The 15,022-nt window shown below is 42.4% G+C and overlaps 1 protein-coding gene across 3 annotated transcripts in view; it reads right to left on the bottom strand.

The window, feature by feature from the left end:
- Positions 1 to 4,003, bottom strand: part of TRPV1 (transient receptor potential cation channel subfamily V member 1) — a 460,649-nt gene extending 456,646 nt beyond the window's left edge. For 2 of the 3 annotated variants that reach the window (XM_085649326.1, XM_085649325.1), the window contains exon 1: positions 3,613 to 3,748. The gene's annotated coding sequence lies outside the window, so the exon portion shown is untranslated. Of the gene's footprint in view, positions 1 to 3,612 lie in introns of all 3 variants that reach the window. The other variant, XM_085649322.1, reaches the window with a different exon arrangement.
- Between the last annotated feature and the right edge of the window lie 11,019 nt (positions 4,004 to 15,022).

Raw genomic sequence — 15,022 nt, 5'->3', positions numbered from 1 at the left:
TACCCTGTTGTGTTGATGCTCTAACTGCACATGACTGCTTGTAAACGAACTTCTCTTGAGGTGCTGCTCTTTTGTATGTTTAATAAAAATAAATTATTAAAAATATATATGTTCTTGACGACTGCAAAATATGCAATGTATGGTAAGCTCTCAGCAAATAATTCAAATATAAAAAAATGCAATGCTTTATGAAGGCAAAGAATATTAACATGCAAACATAGAGTTGGACACAGCCCCCAATCCTTGTTAAGTACATCCCTCCTGGTCCCCTTAGTGACAAGTAGTTAGCTATTGTATTATGTTTGTTCTGTTATGTTATGTCCAATAGTGGCATATTGTGATACTATATTATGTTATGGAGTCTTGTTATGCTACAATACATTAACCCCTTCGACGCGCATGACGGAACGGTTCCGTCATGCACGTCGGTTGGGCTGTGCGCATGACGGAACCGTTCCGTCATGGCCCCGCCCGCGCACGGAACCTTCAGTGTGGCGCGGAAATCCGCGCCGCGCTGAAGGGGTTAAGGGCCTGATTATGATGGCGGTGAACCCACCACCTGCAGGCTGCCAGTGGTGGGTTCACCGCCATCGTAAGGCCATTCCCCGCCTGCCAGATAAGAATGGCGGGCTGTGTGCTGGTGGGCAGAAAGCCTGTATGCCACGGGTCCGACATAGGCAATCATTACGATTGCCTGTAGGACCCGCCCCACATCCCTAGAATGGTGGCGGTGCCTAGCAGGCACCGTCCGTCACATAAGGATGCTGCATCCCCCACCATGGAAAGGCTGGCGTGGATTAACTTTGGGGGCCCGTTGAGGGACCCCTGTGCAGGGGCACTTTTGTTCTGCACTTGGGAGGCACCTATGGTGCCCCCCTACAATTCCCTGCACCATGTGGCAGACACCGCGTGGTGCCTGCCAAATAGTGCAGGGAAAAGCAAAACCTGCCTTTTGAACATTGCAGGGGTGCTGCAGCCAGCAGCAACCGCCACAATGTTAAAACTGCCTTTTGGAGCCGCAGTGGTGGCGGCCGCATTGTAATTTAAGGTGAAGGGCTGCTACCATATAGATGGGCGGTCCCAATCCCCGGGACGATGGCAGACCGGCTTAAGTCCTTACACCATCGTAATGAGCCCCAAAGTTATTTAGGTAATGACATGCTGTAATACTATATTATGCCATGTTAAGACGTGTTGTTATGCTGTATTAGATTATGTTGTGTTATGTTATGTCACAATATTTCATGCTACGCTTGCCATATTATGTTTTTTATTGGTGTTTTGTGATACTATGTTATGCTGTATTATGCTATGGCATGTCCTATGCTGTGTTATGTTATACTACGTTATGGTATCCTAATTCAGAGAGTGTTGTTTATTTATACTGCATTGGGCCTGATTATGAGTCAGGTGGAGCAAAATTGGCTATGAAATTCCACTCCTCCCGATTCTGGTTTTCCCGTGTTTGGAAGCACTTGACTTGATTTTTCCACTTGCTTAAACCAGACAGAAAAATCACACGAGTTAAACCTGCCAGAAAATATTTGCCCACCTGCCTCCACCACCCCACCTACAACCCTGCACTCACATTTACCACCTGCTCAGAGCAGTTGGCCATTTTATACAATAAAACCCAATGAAATGGCAAATTCCGGGTAGTTTTATGACTGGAAAATATGGGTCCCACCGGGTTTTCCCCATTCAACGGGCTTTTGTTCATATTTGTACTATACCGGTGCTCAAATATGGCACAGCAGCAGTACAATCGCCTACAATTTTATGCCACCTTGCATTTGTATTCAGAACCATTTCGTTATGTCATGTTGTGTCGAAATGTGATATTATGCCATCTCATGCTCTACTATGTTGTGTATTGTGTTGTCATGCCAAACATTGCTATGTTATGCAATATTATCTTACTCTATTGGATGTGTGGTGTATGTTACTGTACATTATGTCATGCCATATTTTGTTAAGACAAGGGATAAGATGAAATGTTATGGTATAAGTCATGCTGCAGCTACCCTTATGTGTCCATCAGTTTCAGGCAACAATAAAAATGTTAAGATTGCTGGTCATTAATGTTCCTGCTGGAGAGAGTACAGAGCTTAGTCTAGTGGCAGTTTTGACTCATCATAAGGTAGCGCAGAGGGTTAATATGCCTGCTGCAAAGAACCAGTATCATGCAGATAACAGAAGTGTATTGTATGTGGATAGCTCAGTGGGTTACTGCTTTTATCACAGAAATTCATTTGTTACATGTTACAATCCCAATATAGCACAGTGACCTATGAACTGTTGTCTAAGAGGTGCATGCAAACTGCATGGTATAGGGTAGAACCTTATGTTTTTTTCGTCACTCTTTCGGTATCCTAATGTTGCTAAAGAGGGTTAGTTTTGGTAGAAATACATTCTTATTAGTAAAGCAAACCCCAACCCCTGTGGTACGTTTTAAATCCTGTATTTTTGCTTCTCCAGACCCAACACTCTTAAAATGTACTCGCTATTAGTATGGATGACATGTGATTACTACACCTTGTAATCCTCATTGCCTTACATAACATGTTCTACAGACTGGTTTACACACATGATTAATTGTCTCTGTATAGTGTGTGTTGTAAAGTGCGCTGAAACCCTAAACTGGTATGAATAGCGCTATAAAACAAATGAAATGCATGTGAGAGAGGGGCTATGGAGAGATGAGGGGCACTGTTGGAGGGTGGTAGTGACGGAATTCGTGGAGAGGGAGGTCATTGGGGGGAGGGGCCGCCAGAAAAGTGGTTGCAGCGGGTGCTCCCACCTTAAAGCCGGCCCTGTGTCATGCTTTGATGAGCTGTACTTTGATGTTTTGTCATGGGATGTTGTTCTGTTATACTACTCTGTTTTGTTATGCTATCACATGCCTAGTTATACTATGCCATGTGACGTGCTGGGCTTTGCAGTTCACAAAATTTCTTATGTGACAAGCCGCTGTTGAACTCAACAGTTATCAATTAAAAGCGCATCAATTTCTGTTTTGATGATGTACTTTTTCTATTTACTTTTAATTTTCTTTCTCTTTTTACCTGTTATGTTTTTCAGATAGCACAAACAAGTCTCAGTGAATACTGCTCTGACAAATAAAATATAACAGAACATACCCGGGCTGAGAAGTTTGTTAAAGGCCCCTTCTCTAAAGATACAAGGAATAGTTCGTGTTTCTGCAATGGCTTGTGCACTGCCTAAGCGCCGAGAAGTAGTGTCATTCGTCGTGCCTTACAAAGGTCTGCCATAAAACACGCATTAATGACCTTCGGGCTTATGGAAAAAAATGTTTTATGATCTCCTGAATTTATTGTGTTTCGATGCCCGGTGGAAGTAGGCGTGCCATGGTGTGCGTTCATTCTAGATAAAAACATTTTCAATTTTTGTTTTGATGGGGTGCAACAACTCAGTGACACTATAGTTCATACCCTCTTTTAGGGGTTGGGGCGCATGGCCTTCAAATGCCCTGAGGCTCAGATTGTACATTACGGTGGTTGCAACCCACTTCAATAACAGATTACCAAACTACACCCTATGATAGAAAGAAATGCCAAGTCATGAAAGTGAAAAACAAAATTCATTACTTACACATGGGGCGAATGGACCCGGGGCTCCCCTAAATGTCACCAGGTGGTGCGGTCCTAGGCGCGGGCTGCGCTCGCGAGACCTGTAAGCACTTGGAGCGGGAGACGCATCACCGAGGAGTGGGGCTGCTCGTCGTCTCTGCCGTGGGGTGGAGTGGCGGCTGCTGCCCGGCGGCCGGGGATGGATGGACAGCGCGGAAGGGGCTTTAAGTGGTCCAGTAATTGCTGAAAGATTTCGAAGAAGCAGCCGCAGCAGCCTCGGATCCCCAGGGTGCGTCGAGCTCGTTAGCCAGGGTGGCTGCACGTGCTCTGCTCAGGCTGCTTTTAGTAACCGACGCTTCTTGTGGGAGCGCTGCTCGGTGGACGCTTCCTCTCAAAACACTGAGATCAAGAGTGACAACTTCGTAGGAACCATCACTCCGCCTCGCTTCGTGCGGGAGAATAATGAACCTTGTACGCATGCATTTGTAAGCAAATCTTTTGTGCAGCAAAGAAGAAGTGATAATATGGTCGCTAATCTGGCGTGTATGGTGAATCTCTCACCGAGAAAGAGAGGGCTTTGGTCGGTTGCTTCAAAGGGATGTTTTCTGCTTCATTGTTGGACACAATGAACAACTGTCTCCCCTGAGTGTTCTCGTATGAAATCTCATTTGAGCGTCTACATACCGGCTTTGCGACTTGAAGCGCCTTCTACCAGTCACTTAGCTGAGCAAATGGGAATACTTGTAAATCCAAAAGAACGGAGAAAAATGAAATTAAAGAAAGTGGGGGGCACACATGATTCCAGAAATGGACTGCGCTGTGTCCTTGATTCCTGCCTGTGAATGAGACACGGGCTACAGCACACAAGATCGTGGTCTCTGCTACGGCTTCCTCCTTCTCGTAGGTACTTTGCTGGTTTGCATCACATCTGGCATACCCGAGGGCATATTTATCAAACTTCCACGCAGCAAGTCACCTAGCTGCGTGAAAGAGCAGGGATGCATCATATTTAACGTTATGTGGCGCATTTCTGTCCTTTCCTTGTACTGTCGGCTTTTCGTCCCTAGCGCCAATGCAGGCACCCTTGAGCCGTGGTGCAGGGTACCTGTATTGTAGGTAGGATTGTTTTTGTGCAAAACAAACCTCAGAAGCATTTTCATCTTTCTAAGTATCCTGTGAAATGCAGCACACTTAAGAAAGAGGAAGCAACAAGGAGAAATAAAGATATTTCTCCTCATTGCACCTCCCCTGGAGAGGCATAACATCTTGACGCATACTGGTTTACCGGTGGTGATAAATCAGGGAATGCCCCAAAATCCATTGGTAGATGTGTGGAACACCTCCCTGGGGCAAACACTGCTCACACACGGCCCTGGCCGCCATGCCGCAACAGCCATATACACCTCCATCAGATTGGGTGACCTGCCCGCATTGGCGGCACTGCGGGGACACTGGGATGGTGAACTATCCACCACCCTTTCAGACAAACAGTGGCTACAGTGCCTAAACCACCCGAAGATTATTTCGACCAACGCTAGACTAAAGTACACCCAGTTGCGTGACGTAGCTCGTCACGCAAGAGCCTGAACAAATTCCTAGACCTCTCTCTTGGCCTGGCCAAACTTAAGATTGCTATGGCCTGGAAAGCACAAATGGGCCCCAATGTAAACACATGGATGCATGACCTTCGTAAGGCATTGGTTTCTGAACACACAAATCAGTTGGAGACTATGGCACGGGCATCAATGCCTCCACAATAGATCCCTACACAATGGCGGGAGTACTTGACAGTTATTGAGACCAAATTATCTAGGCATCCCCCTCCATCCTAGAATCGTTCCAACTGTCCGTCCTTCCTCCTGCCGCCTTCCTTCTTCTCCCGACCCTCACCCCGGCGCGCCCACCTACCCTTGTCTTATACATTAGTGCATGACCTAACCTGTCCCTGCACCCACACATATGTTACTCATTGCTTAATTTATCTGCTAGACGCACCCGCGACTGCGATTCTACGAAGAGATCAGTTCTACTATTCTTGTTTTTCTTTTTCTTTTCCTTTTATGCTTCATTCTCTTCCTCCCATTTCTCCTATGTCCCCCCTTCTTTCTTTTCCCTGTGTTTGTTTCACTTATGTTCAAACTTACCTTGCAGTTGTATGTAACTCACAGGGTAGGAGTTTGGGGGAATGATAACTAATTCAGTATTTGCTAATCCTGATTTAATTGACTGTTTTTAGGTCTCGCCTGAGACAGCGCTTTAGCGCTGCTCTGGCGAGACTTATAGTAAGCACTTTTGGAAGTGCAAACGAGTGCTTTCAGGCCGCCAACTACAGTGCATGTGCTCCGGGCGCGCGCACCATTTGGCAGCCTGAAAGCACTCGTTGTCTTTCACTTTCGCGGCCGCTCGGCCGCTGTGATGTTTGATCACTTTCACTTTCGCGGCCGCACTTTAACAAGCTCCCGTTATGCAATTTGGCAAGATTCTGTGCTGGTTTTTCTTTGATTTGCACAATGGCAACTTGAGGGAGCACAGCATGCCGAGCAGTAGCTTTGCATATGGCGGGCTGCGCCTTTCCTTTTGTTCTGCACGGTTTGTGTGCGAGTGTGCCCCGAACCATTTTTTTATTTGTCTCGTTTTGAGCTGATGTTGACCTGCAGAAGCATCCTGCATGCCTTCCTGATTTGAGCCCGGTTTTTGGTTTCGGCCTTTCAGTCTTTGTGCGCGTCTTTGCATTGCATTCGTTTTATTGTCCAGCTGGTCTTTTGGGAAAGAGCCGGCCAGTTGGCTTGATGTTGGTTCAGTTTTGCAGCCCTCGTATATTATTATGTTATGTTTTGATATTGTCTCGATGGAAGGAACGTCTTCTATCAGGGTTGTGGTCTGGTGTGTTGCTGTGGATTCTTGAAGCGCAGTAGTGGATTTATTCTTTTTTTAAACAAACTTTATTGTCTGTTCAAACACACATCGTGCACATTTCCACAGAATGATACATACAATCAGAGAGAGCAAGGAACCAACATGTAATATGCAAGTTTTTTAAGCATTCTATGCATGGAAGCGTCTCTTCTTCCCATTCTCCAGTTCAAGAATAAACAAAAACTATGGAAATTAGTCCCACATTGTACGGCATTCTCACGACATTCGCTCCTGTAATCGTCGAAATTTAACTCTAATCTAACTTCCCAATACTACCCCCCTCACATCCCTCCCATTGCAGTAGTGGATTTGTTGTCTGGAGGCAGTGTATTCGAGCGTTGGGATGCCCTTTTGAGTTGTGTGCACAAGTTACTCAGCATGGATGGAAGTGAAGCTAGTTTACTAACAACCGGGCCACATCCACAGCTTAAATTGTTAGCTTGTGTGTGGTCCTGTATGTTTTGTAGAAATGTGTTTAACACACCTAGCTTCCCATCAATGGCAACCACGAAACTGCCAGGGTGTTCAGTAAGGTTAGCTGTATGTACATTTTATCAGATTGGTATTGGAGGGCCTCCACCAGGAGATGGGAGTTGCACTATTTTTAACAAGCTTGTTCAGGCACTTCCAGGGTCTGGTTTGGGCCCCTTTCCTGGTGGTCCTCCTGTTCCTGTGTCTGTGATTGGATTGCCCGCTGCTTGGATCGCCCCAATTTTCTGGTGCCCCTCAGCTGTTGATTTTGCAGGAGAGTCGTTCTCATACTTAGCTGGGGAGCCCTGAGTATAGGTTGCCAGGAGACCCTCCCAGTCTTCCTTTCCAAGGTATGAGAGTTGTTCAGGATCCTCTGCCTCAATTCTTTGTGACCTCTCTAATTTGGTTAGTAATGATGGTGATGCTTTATGTTCTATCTCCGAATCTTATGTTGATGGTGCAGGTTTGGGTTTCATGTCTTTAGTGGCTTTATGTGGTGTGCTGTCCTACAGCAGGCTTTCCAGCTCACATATAGTTAGTACCTCAGTTGTAGTGCAGTTGCCTCCTTTGTTTTTACTTTGAAACGTGGTTCCAGTGGTGGGTGTCTCTGATACATGATCTCCAGGCCCTCCAGGGGAGAATTGCCCTTAGGTGCGTACTCTCGGATTGCCGTTACATCAGCCACCAACAGCTTGACCAGAATTTGGGGGTTCTGTGGCCCGAGTGTAGTTTGGCACTATGGAGTCTGTCCTGAGACGGCGAACGTGGATTTGTCAGCCCCAATGTCTGGGATTTCCCTATTGTTGCTACTACCCTGTGAACGGGATAGTTGAAGTGGCTAGAGGGGTGTCTGGAGGCCCTGGGCTGCTGTGGTGCTTGAGAGGAGAGTATTGCCCACATTTTTTAAAAAGTGAAATTTCATGTGGATCTTTGGCTGAAGGAGGGTTGGACAACGTTTTAGGATTTTCGCTTTTTCCATTCTTGTAGAGGCGCCACTTGAGTAGGTATTGTCAGAGTCTATTTTAATTAAAGAGCAGTATCGCTGTAGGTCTCGCCTGATTTTGGGCTGTGGTTCGTCCACAGAGCCGTCTGATGTCTGAGGCTTTGTTTTGCGCTAGTTTAAATTGCTTTTGAGAGTTGGACCTCCTCCTGCGGCCTGATCTCATGGTGTGCTGTGGTGGTCTTGTATAGTTGGAACTTGGTATATCCTTAATTAGTCCTAGACAGCTGTAACTGCGACTGCGTACTTGCTTGATTAAATGCTTACTTGATAAAGCGTTAAACAGAAGAGACTGCTATCTGCAGATGGCTGCTCGGAGTCTGGAGCAGCAATGGGTTTTTTCCGAGATTGGTTGGTGGCAGATGGGTGAAAAGCCTTTTCTTCATATGGCTGGGGAGGTAATGCTAGGGCTGAAGACTTTAGGGGCTTGTGGGGAGCAACAGAGACTAGATTGGCCCACTTGTGACTTCTATGAGGGGCTGTGAGGGATGGCGAGTGACCAGTTGTGTTGCTGTATGCTGTTGTAATATTGTAGGGGAGCAGTTGGAATAGTTGGAGGTTCGAGAACTGAGGTGGAGGAAACCAGGCTCCCTGCCTCCCCCCTCACTGCGGCTGCCTTTGTGGCAGCAGAAGAAACAAGCATTTGCAATGCAATAGGTCTCGCATTTATATGAGTTTGAGCTATTGGCATTGTAAATGACAGTGCCTTTTATTTATGTTTTTAAAAAAACAAACTTAAATAAAAGGCACTGTCATTTACAATGCCAATAGCTCAAACTCGTATAAATGCGAGACCTATTGCATTGCAAATGCTTGTTTAGTTATGCGGAGTGAAGCGGCATGCTAGCCAGAAACGTGGTCTTTTTTTTTATCTGCTAAATGAGTGTTTCCTTATGTCCTCACCACTGCCATTTCAATTTATAGCTATTGTATAATGACAATGCCAGATTGAATCAACATGCAAAAGTTCTTGATGTTACTTTATTTAAATAATTTATTAAAAATAAAGTAAAGAAAAATATAAATATGCTGTAAAAAATGATACAAATATATTACGTATTAAAAATTAAAAAAATAAACATATTACAATGTTAAATACATATCAAAAATATCTACAAATATTATTATAAATAAAATACAATCATCTTTTTCATAACAAAAAAAAACATTTATTTACTAATTTCCCACCCTATAACCCTACAAAACTCACAACTTGCACCTTACACTTAACTTTAGAAAAATAAACGCTTTACACTATTATCAACAAACCAATTATTTTTAATTAAATATTAATTATTAATGAATTATAATTAATGTATTTCCCACAATATACCCTCACAAAACATACTCATAACATTTAACATCAAATTATTTACACAATTAACATAATTATTATTTGATATGAATTAAAAAATGTAATTATTAATTTCTTTAAATGAATTTACTTCCCACCTTATACCCCTACAAAACCCACAACGCAATCTAAAATCAGACAAAAAAATTAATTGCGCAGTTAACAAAATTAATTAACAATTAAACAAATATTATTTTTTAAAGCCTAAATATTATTTCATTAAAATTAATTAACTTCCCACCCTATACCCCTAACAACCCCACAACCCGTAACTAAAATCAAACAAAAAAAATGAATTGCACAATTAACAAAATTAATTAACAACTAAACAAATATTATTTCTTAAAGCCTAAATATTATTTCATTAAAATTAATTAACTTCCCACCCTTTACCCCTAAAACACCCACAACCCACACCTAAAACGAAACTTAAAAAAAATATATTTACACAATTAAAATAATTAATTGTCAATTAAATAATTAATAGTATTAAACAACTAATTAATAATTAATTAATTACTTTACTTCCCACGCTTTACCCCTGTACACCCCACAACCTGCACCCAAAAAAAATGTATTCAACAATTAACATAAATAATTATCAATTAATTAATATTAACTAACAACTAATTAATAATTAATTAAAAAATAAATTTCTTCCCACCCTTTTTCCCTATAAACCCCACAACCCGCACTTAAAAAAAATTAATTACACAATTAACATAATTAATTAGCAATTAATTACTAAGGGCCTGATAACGATGTCGGTCAGAGTTGCCTCCGGCCGACATCGCTGCGGATGCGGAACCGACCGACTGAACGTGGGTTGGCGGTCCTGACTTCGCAATTACGATGCGACCGCACATGGTGCAGTCGCAAGCTCCCATTTCTATATGGGAGCTTGTGCTGCGGTCAGAAACCGTCCGCAGCACAAGCTCCCATAGAGAAATGGGAGTTATTGTTAATCCCTGCACAGGGTGGTAGGCACCTCACAGTGCCTGCCAAACTGTGCAGGGATTAACAGGGGGGCACCTATAGTGTCCCCCAGGTCCCCAATCAGAGGCATCTGAGGCAAGGGGGACCTGCTGGGGGCCCCCAAAGTCACATTCCGACAGGCTTTTCATGTCGGAAAGCCCGACATGAAAAGCCTGTGGGAAACCAACATCGTAATCCCGAAGGCGAAAACTCCATCCATAAGGGATCACGTGCCAGTTCCGAAGCCAGCTGGAATGAGTGTCCACTTCAACTCCAACCTCCGTATTCGTACTGCGGCGGTCGGAATTGAAACCGAAGATTCCAGTCGGCAAGCGGTCGGAGGCTTACTGAGTTTGATAATATTAATTAACAACTAATAATTAATTAATTAAAAATAAATTACTTCTCACCCTTTGCCCCTATAACCCCACAACCCGCGCCTAAATAAAAATACACAATTAACATAATGAATTATCAATTAATTAACAGCTAATTATAAATTAATTACAAATAAATTACTTCCCTCCCTTCATCCTTATAAACCCCATTAGCCCAGACCTAAAAAATGTAATTAAACAACTAACATAATTATCAATTAATTAATAATAAACTAATTCTTAATTAATTACACATAACTTAGCAAAATTAACATAATTAAATATCAATCAAATAAATAATATTAAATAAAAACAATCATTAATTTATTTAATTAAATTACTTCCCACCGTATACCCCTATAATTCTACAACCCACTACGGAACTAAAAAATACAACATTTAATTAAATTAAATGTAAAACTACTAAAAATGTAACAAATATATTAACGAGCATAAACAAAAATTATTCAAACAAATTATATCATATACATTTAAAATATATACTAAAATACAAAACAATAATTTAAAAACCAATATTTTAAATAACTATATTTTTGCAAGCTGTATTATTAACTTTGGTATTTTAAAAATCAATATTACTTACCTTAAATCAATATTCCTAACATTGATATTTTTGCTGATGATATTCCCATACCATGATATTTTAGAGACAACATTTTGGTATGGCGATATTTTGTACTCAATATTTTGTCTGAATACCGAAAGAGCAGAATGGTCTGAAAAGGAGACATTTGACAACATTGTACTGGACCTGGGGGGTGCAAACCTCACCCTGATGATTGCTAACATGTAAAATTCTTTGCATGTATCCTTTTTGTAGATTTCTAATAGATGTGGTGGTTGTGTGGGTCCGAAGGGGGGGGAGGGGCGAACATGCAGATACATAATGCCTGGGGGTGGTTAAGATATACAACGAGCCATGGGCCGACAGCTGTGCGTAAGTATCTGTGACTTTATTATGCATTCACTTCCCCCAGGTTTTAAGATGGAAGCATTGGTTGGACAGGTTTACAGTGCTCTTTTGTTTGTGTAAGGTCCACGTGCACCTTGGTCAGGGAGTAGGAGTTGGGAGATTGTTTGTGTTTGAATAAAGACAGTCCATTAGTACCAGAGGTGTCCAGATGATATGGGCACTTAGAGGGATTAGACTTTGAACAGCTTCCCGGTTTGTGATCTCCTCACTTGATGTCACATAACATTGTCAAGGCTATAATGAATGTTAAATATAATGTACTGACCTGGAATGTGAGGTGTATGGCTGCATATACAAGAGATACAGAATGAATGTCTATCTCAGACATAGACACATACATTTTGTGGGTCTGCAAGAGACACATCTCACCACCACAGAGCTGACAAGACTCCGCAAGAGGTGACGGTGCCAATACAGAGAGAATGTATTCTGGGTTCGCTGGGGTTTTGCTAATATGGATTGCTCCAGGGGTGCCTTTCACATAGCATTCTATGATCTACCCAAAAGGTAGATATGTAGTGATGAAGGGAACGTTAGATGGGGGTGTGGTACTCAAGGCATGGCACAGGGGCCGCATGCAGCCCTCCACACCTTCACATGTGTCCCCAGCTGAATGACGGTGCTGGGCTGCTATTTACTTCAGAAAGCACTAACCAAAAAGATGGTGAATAAACGAGCAAGTTTTTGTTTACAGGCTAACTGAAGTGAAAGAAAAGAAGCAAATAAGGTATCCTTGAAAACTTAACTTTAGGAACACAGTCATATTTTAAGCGATCTTACAACAAATGAGTAAAATATGATGCAGGGCCTGATTTAGATCTCGGCAGATGGGTTACTCCATCACAACAGTGACGGATATCCCATCAGCTGAAATATAAATCTCATTGTATCCTATTTTATATTTGATCGGACGGGATATCCGTCACCTGTCTGCCGAGATCTAAATCAGGCTCAGGGTCTCTTCAAACTTCAAAAAGTGTATTTCATTAACATGCAGAAGCGTTTCATTTTAGTACATCAGAATATAAAAAAACCATTCAGAAGTATTTTTCTAAAACTGATCGTTTTAAAAATGAGTTTAGAAATATTTATGCCCCATTACACCCTGACAACAATGCAAATAGTGAATTAAGAGGCAAGTCAGTTGTCACGTACAACCCTCTGGGTGGTTGGGGTTGTTATACATGGACAACATTTTAGTTCATTACATAAAACACAAGATAAGTTTTTGTACAGCTTATATCCTGAACGCATGTATTTCAAGGTGCTTTCATATGTCACAATGAAGAAAAAGGAGACAAAGTGAAATTAGACAATTGCAATCAAGTCAAGTCAAGTCAAGTGGGGAAGTAGGGATTGATCCTAGATTTTCTGGTTTCACATTGTGCAATTCTATTTCATTTCAATTCAATTATCTGATTACTTCCTGTTTACCCTTTCCTCCCAAGGTATCGATAGCAAGCAGAGAAGGTTTACCCCAAGGTGCAGTACAGGGATAGCAATTCCGATACAGAATAACACAGCATTGTCAAATCTATGACTCTTCTAGAGACTAGGGGTTTAATTTAAAGGGCAGTATGGAATAAAACCATCAAAATTAATCCATGAATCACTGACCACATCATGTATATGATAATCCTCCCCTATGCCCACAAAGCCCCACTCCCACTTTGCAAGCATTAATGTGGCACTCGGGCCCACCACAGACCATACTTTATGGCACCTGGGTCAATATTTGCAAGCACCAATGAGATGGGAAATTGTTGCTACTAATTGAATTTTATGCTCCCAATATTAATTTGGTCTTGTTCTTGAGTACATTATCTCCAACCCTGCTCAGAAACACACAAACACCCTATGTCTTGGGTGGAGACTTTAACGGTGTCCCTGATGTGCTTGGAGATAGGTCCACTCCACCTATAAATGAGGCTTTGTCAATGGTAGCCACTAGATACTTGAGGCATGGGTGGTTAATGAGGAGGTGATTGAGACATGGAGCTTGCTGTACCAGGAGACTAGACTATTCCTTTTACTCCAATTTACATGCCCTATGCACCAGAATTTATATTTTTTACTGTGCTACTGAAGCTTGATTTAGGGCGGCTCAGCTGGAATACCTTGAGATGTACACTGTCAGATCATAACCCTCTTAAACTAACCTTGGATTGAGCAAGGATGCTTCCCAGGATACTGAGGTGGCGGTACCCAATGGAGGTGCTTCGGGATCCCCTCTAGGGGAGAGTATAGATCAATACTTAGCTGAAAATATTGGATCGGCATCAGACGCAACGGTGGGATTGGACACCTTTAAGGTCGGTCTTAGGGGTGTATGTGCAAAGATGACCTATGCGATCAAGATGTCGTTCCTGTAGGGGTTTGGGCATGATGGAGGTCTGTGTGCCGGAATTGGAAATTAAACTGAAAACAGATTATGCCCAAGAGGACCTTGATTGTACATTTAAAAAATATTATAGTACACTATGTGAGGCATGTCCGGGGGAGCGGGGGGCTAACAAAGGTATTATTTAAAATGAACGAGTTGCAGAAACTCAAGCTGGATGAGCCAATAATGTTGGAGGAAGTACAATTGGCATTGAAGCAGACAGAAAGAGGTAAAACTCGGGTATGGATGGCTTGCCTGTTGAATTCTATGCTGCATAAAGTACACGTTTGGCATCCTGATTACTAAAGGTCTCCGAAGTGGCTAAGGATGGGGAGTTGCTCCACTTGATGAGAGCGGCACTATTGGTGATTCTCATGAAACAGGGAAACGATCCCTGGAATGTAAGCTCCTAGCGCCCTTCTCTTTTCTTAATCTAGATTGGAAATTTATTCTGGGCAGTAATATTTTACTAAATTTGTGGGGGCTCTTTATGATCATGAGTCTGGCCAAATGTGAGGGGTACCGATATTGGGTGGCATCGAAACAAGTTTCAACACTGTGAGCTGGCCTTATCTCATGGAATTGCCATGCAGGATGGGAGTGGGCCCAAATATTTAAGTTGGGTGCAGTTTATTTGCTGAGCCGAAGGCAACAGTACGAATGGGAAAGGTGATATCTGACACAATTTTAAGAAGAGGCACTAGGCAAAGCTGCCCTCTTTCGCCAATCATAGTTACAATTCCTGTGGATCCACTGGCATACTTTTTAGTGAAATACAGGACGAGATTGGGGGATAAAGGTGCAGGAACAGTGCCATTTATCCCTATAGGCGAACAATGCTCTGCTGTATCTTTGCAATGACGAGCATAACTTGCAATTTTTCAGAGGAACCTTAAATTTATTTGGAAGGGTCTCAGGATAAAAAACAAATTGGGAAAAGTCTTGTTTGTTTCCAGTGCCTA

The sequence above is a fragment of the Triturus cristatus genome, chromosome 3_2 (genome assembly GCF_964204655.1).
Source record: "Triturus cristatus chromosome 3_2, aTriCri1.1, whole genome shotgun sequence".
NCBI lineage: Eukaryota > Metazoa > Chordata > Amphibia > Caudata > Salamandridae > Triturus > Triturus cristatus.
The sequence above is the reverse complement of the archived record's forward strand: the minus strand, read 5'-3'. Positions and strand labels throughout refer to the sequence as shown.